The sequence below is a fragment of the Capra hircus genome, unplaced genomic scaffold (assembly GCF_001704415.2).
Source record: "Capra hircus breed San Clemente unplaced genomic scaffold, ASM170441v1, whole genome shotgun sequence".
Taxonomy (NCBI): Eukaryota; Metazoa; Chordata; class Mammalia; order Artiodactyla; family Bovidae; genus Capra; species Capra hircus.
The window spans coordinates 1-6,037 of NW_017201911.1; the positions used below are offsets into that span (position 1 = coordinate 1).

Here is a 6,037-nt window from a genome sequence, read left to right on the forward strand (position 1 = left end):
AACATTTATGCAATTAGTCAAATGCTTGGGAGAGACCATTTAAAAATGGCTTAAAATCTTTCTAAGTTCTGGTATCCACTACATTAACAGGTGAATTACAAAGTCTGTAGCTAATGTTTAAACCAACTGTCCAGATCTTCAGTGTAACACTCATTTTAAATTTTTTACATGCTTAGTTAAGTTCCTTCTCAGCTATAGTAAGAAGCATTCAAGAATTTCAAAATCAATGATTAAAAACATGATGGAAAACAATAAATGCAACTAAAGCCTCTGATTTTCTAGCTCATTGAGCAATTCCACTTCAACCTGAGTTTCCTGCCCTGATGCTCAGTTCAGGACAACACTATGCTAATATTAAGTCTTTAAGGCCAAACTTTTCAGATTTTAATGAGTACCTACATCAACGGGGAACACGGTTGGGATTCAATTTCTAATTCAGATCTGGGGTAGAGACTTGAGGTTCAACATTTCTCACGAACTCCCAGGTAAGGTCACTGAGCCCTATGGTATCAATCCATGATTTGGATCTGGGAGCAGGAAGGTTTTAAAGGAGATACTACCTCATTCTTCTTCATTAAATAAAAACCCATTATGTAAAATATACAAAATCAAGAGAGACTAAAATAATTTTTTAAAATTTATTAACAAAATGTTTACAACACAAACAGTTCAATTACTGTTTGCTTTTAAAAATCTCACTTCTACATAACAGATCCATATTATATAAAATATTTACAAGTGTAAATATACAAGAATCCCACCTGTGTGTAACCTGTGGTCCATTTGTGCTATCTCCCATCTGCAAGAGAAATCTAAATCATTATTTAAATTTTAAGTATTTACATATTTTGTGTTGTCATTTGTAATTGCAACACCACCACTAAATGGTTCACAAGAATGGAATAATGCTAGAAACACAAACTTGCAAAAAAAGTGCATTTCAGGCAACCTTAGCAGCTGGCTTTTTTTAGACAGGTATCCACAGTCCATATGGACTTTTCTTCTTATCTATTTTTGGGGATCCTGAAGAATTCTCTTCAGCAATGCTTTAGCTGATTTCTGAAGCATAGGCTTTGCTACAGAATTCTGAAAGAAAGAAATTCTTAAGTCAGCCTCCCAAACACATACATTATATATTTAAACTATCACATTAAATAAAAGACACCAACCAAATGCAAAGCCATGGACCTCACTTGCAACTTAATTCCATCAAACTGTTAAGCCAAGACACTAGTGGGGAAAATCAGATACGTGCAAGGCATACTGCAATAGGGAGATATTAAGATAGTTTTATTAAGCTTTAGCTGATTATTCTAATCACAGGATATTCTGAGATTTTAAAATATTTCAACAATCAAAAAGGATAAAGGGAACAGTTAAAAGGGGAAAACACTGAAACTGAGAATGTGCATATTAGAGTAAGAACCTATTGGTCACTTGTGAGGCCCACACAAAAGAAGTATTAAAAATTCTATTTAGTGGCTTAGTAGGCCTCATATCACAAGTAAGCCAACAAAAATAAAAGCCCCCCAACAGAAATACATTCCAAGTCTAGTTTTTGAGTGATCAATGCTTAGATATACTTACGTTAGAGCTAAAAGTGATGCTTCTTTGCTGATAAGACTTTTCATTGGCATTTTTTGTTCCATCTTCTGTTAACTTGTCCGATAGCTAGACAGGTAAAAGAAAGTAAATTTTAGAAGTCATACCCTTGTAGGTATAAAAAGTAGTCCAATTGTATTATGAATTTACTTGTAGAGACATAAATCAAGTTTGATCTAACCAGTCAACATCCTAAAATAACATAGTACTTTTGTTAAGTTTTTCCCATAAAATTGATTCAATGATTTAAGATACCTTTCTCCATAAAGCAGTATTGTATGTATCCCTCTGATCTAAATTCAAGTAACTGTGAAAATAAAATTATGCCAAAAAATACCTAGTTTCAAAAGAACTAAGGCATTTGCCCATCCAGTTGGGTACCTAATCACCTGAAAAATCAACTCAACTCTTATTTGTCCACCACTAATGCTTAGGCAAACCCACATCTGGGTCTGCATGATAGATAACCCATCGTTCTCATGTTAACTGAATGTATCAATTCCTAATTATTATAAACCTTTAAAGCTATGCATTTTATGCTGCACATTTCTGGAGAATTTATAATAAACTTATCTGCAAATGAAGCAGGCTCTTCTTCTGTAATCTCTCAAAACATCTGGAATATATTGCATATATTATCAAAAGGACATCTGTATCAGATGCCCCGCCATTACAAAGTACACTTTCATTTAAAAATTGTCTTTAGTATCTTATCCAAATGGTGCTTGTCCCAAATTCTAGCATGCATCGGAATCTACCAACAAAAACACTAAGCTTTCAGTGTGTCAACATAGACTTCAAATTAGTTTAACCTCTGATGCTTTTGCGCATGTATCAATTACCAACAGACTTTCTTCATCAATGTCTGGAGACCACATTCATGATTTCTATAAGACAGAAATAAAGCAGATAAACTATACTGTATGTTGAGTACAGAAGCTGTGGGAACATAACCCTGCAAATGTAAATTACAGATACTCTATAAAAAACTAGCTAGAAAAACTTGGTAACTACAAAGAAATCACCAAAGTACCAGCTACAATTATGGAAGTAATCAGGATTATGGCAATTGAAAATAAAGGTCATTAGTCTCCCACTTTCATGGGAAAGACACTATCTAATATTGTCAGGTCTGTTATTTATATTAGCTAGCCATTCAAGAAACAGTCTAGGGTAAATGGAATAAAAATGGATAATCAGCTCTTTCTGGTAGTAGTCTTCTGAAGACCTTATTTATTTTAATATTAAGTTTAGAGATGAAGTTGAAGATTGTTTATTTTTAAAATAAACAAAATACTTACCTCAGACTTTGCACCATTATTCAGTACACCTGTTTCCTGGTTTCTTTCTTTAGATACAGGAACACTTCTGAGACTAGCTGGCAAGTCAAAGTTGGCTGTTCCTAACGCTTTTGCTGCATTGCTTTGGCTATTTCTAACAGCTCCATTCGATCTACAAAAAGAAACACAAAATGTTCATTTATCTGGTATCATTTCTCCAAAAAAACTCAAAATCACAAAGTGTTCTTACACTAGTAATATAAAGATATTTAAACAGTATCTCCACGTATAAAATATATTTCTATTTAGGGAAAGGGAATTCTACCGCTTTTGTTTAGAAAAGTAAGCTTCCCTCAATAATCAAAGGAAAGGAAACGTGAGGTCGCTCAGTCGTGTCCAACTCTTTGCCACCCATGGACTGTAGCCTACTAGGCTCCTCTGTCCATGGGATTTTCCAGGCAATAGTACTGGAGTGGATTGCCATTTCCTTCTCCAGGGGATCTTCCCGACCCAGGGGATCGAATCCAGGTCTCCCGTATTGGAGACAGACGCTTTACCGCTGAGCCCCAATAATCAAAAGCTTGGTCAATAAATCAGCAGGCATTTTGAGAGCTGGTCCAACCACAACTGCCCTCCACAGAGCCATTTAACACGCACGGTGCTAAGCCCTAGGGGGAAAGAAAGCGGTCCATTTTAAAACTGGATGCCAACCGTACTGGAGTCTTAACTATTAACCCGCTGGGGCCTTTCCTCTTTCCCCGAAGGCCTCTCCAACGACTCACCTTTCTCGCTCAAGCGAAAGGGGTTGGGCTTCGCGACCTGGCTCCGGGGATCGCCCCCTCCAGCTTCTGCGCTCCTCGGGGTAGACGGTGCGGCCGAAGCCGTAGTAGCGGCGGCCTCGCGCGATGCCGTAGGCCCTACGGTAATACAAGCGGCCGCGGGAGCGGCTGCGGGACCGGTAGGACGTCCGGGTGGAGCCGGAGTGCCTCTCCCGGTACCGGCGGCTGCGGGAACGCGAGTGGCTCCGCGAGTAAGAGCGCGAGTAGCGCCGGTACCTCCTCTGGTGGCGCCTTCGGGAGCGAGACCTGGAGCGGCTCCTCCGCCCGGGCGGGCTGCGGCTCCGGGACCACGACCGGCTCGAGACGCTGGAACGGGACGAAGAGCGGCTGCCGGGAGGCCGACGACGGCCGGCTGCACGGGCCCGACCGCGAGGACGAGGGCGAGGCCTTGGGCGGCGAACCCGGCCACAGGTCGTTCACGTAGCTGGACATCTCGGCCGGCAGCTAACTCTTCTACGAGTATCCCTTGCCAGAAACTCAGTTCCTAAAAACAAACGCAAAAAGAAAAAAAAGTTAAGTTCCGGAATGAGTCGCGAGGGCGGCCCCGGGCCGAGGAGAAAATCAACCTCCTGGCCTCCAGGCAGTGGCGCCGCCTGCGGCCGGCCTTCCCGCAGGCCACCTTCCATCCCCCACCCGCGGAGCTCACACAGGCCCGGGGACACACACGTCCTGAGGTACTGGCGGGAGCACCCTGTCACCAGAAGACCCACCACAGGCCGTCGACGCCTCACTCAATGAGAGAAAGGCCCAACGCACGCCTTCCTGTAGAAGCTAAGGACGAAGACAGGTTCACTGTTCTTCCCCAAACGAACACGCCAATCCTCCACGTCCAACGTCCTGACACAATTTGAACAGGGCGACAGCAGACTCGTCTAAAAATACCAGGAGCTGGCGCTCTGCGCGTGCGCACAGACGTTGCGTGGTGGGCGTGGCTCTTCTCGTCCAACTGACGCTCTCCTCTCTGGCCGCCCAGCCCCACCCTCCGCCTCGCCCATTGGTCTCGGCGATGCGCATGCGCGGGCACGCCTTCGCGCCATCCGGGTATCCGCCGCTGGCTGTTTGGGTTTTCGGCTGTAAGTGGGCGGAAATGAGGCAGCATCGTGCGGGTTACACTAGTCGCTGGGGCTTTATGCCCAGCCAGTGTTGCCTGGAGCGTGGTCTCCTCTTCTGGAAACCTGCAGGCTCGGGCTGTGCCTCCCGGAACCCTTATTGGCCACTTCCTCCTGAGCCGTGTCCGGAAGGTGGGCCGCCCTCCTGAGACGTCACGGAAAGCGTGTCATTGCATGCATTATCTTAGAAAATGTGTCTTGGCTAGAAAAAGTAAGAAAGGTAAAGACAGACTGCAGAGATACCCATAGCTGACGTTTAATTTACTGAAGGTTCAGAATGACGTCTGAGATTATTCCAGTTATTATTTTGGTGCTAGGGATTAAACACTGATCACTTTTATTTCCAAGAATGTATAAGTAGGATACATTTTAGACATCAGTCCAGTCTCTCAGTCGTGTCTGACTCTGCGACCCCATGGACTGCAGCACGCCAGGTCTCTCTGTCCATCACCAACTCCTGAAGTCCACTCAAACTCATGTTCATTGAGTCGGTGATGCCGTCCAGCCATCTCATTTTCTGTCGTCTCCTCCTCCCACCTTCAATCTTTCCCAACATCAGGGTTTTTTCCAGTGAGTCAGTTCTTCACATCAGGTGGCCAGAGTATTGGAGCTTCAGCTTCAGTATTAGTCCTTCCGATGAATATTCAGGACTGATCTCCTTTAGGATGCACTGGTTGGATCTCCTTGCAGTCTAAGGGACTCAAGAATCTTCCCCAACACCACAGTTCAAAAGCATCAATTCTTTGGCTCTCAGCTTTCCTTACAGTCCAACTCTTACATCCATACATGACTACTGGAAAAACCATAGCTTTGACTAGACAGACCTTTGTTGGCAAAGGAGTGTCTCTGCTTTTTAACATGCTGTCTAGGTTGGTCATAGCTGTCCTTCCAAGGAGTAAGCATCTTTTAATTTCATGGCTGCAATCAGCATCTGCAGTGATTTTGGAGCCCAGAAAAATAAAGTCAGCCACTGTTTCCACTGTTTCCCCATCTATTTGCCATGAAGTGATGGGACCGGATGCCATGATCTTCGTTTTCTGAATGTTGAACTTTAAGCCAACTTTTTCACTCTCCTCTTTCATTTTCATCAGGAGGCGCTTTAGTTCCTCTTCACTTTCTGCCATAAGGGTGATGTTATTTGCATATCTGAGGTTATTGATATTTCTCCCAGCAATCTTGATTCCAGCTTGAGCTTCATCCAGTCCAG

At 43.4% G+C, this 6,037-nt stretch overlaps 1 pseudogene; it reads right to left on the reverse strand.

The window, feature by feature from the left end:
- Nucleotides 1-624: 624 nt before the first annotated feature.
- LOC108633180 lies at nt 625-4,609 on the reverse strand (annotated as a pseudogene).
- Between the last annotated feature and the right edge of the window lie 1,428 nt (nt 4,610-6,037).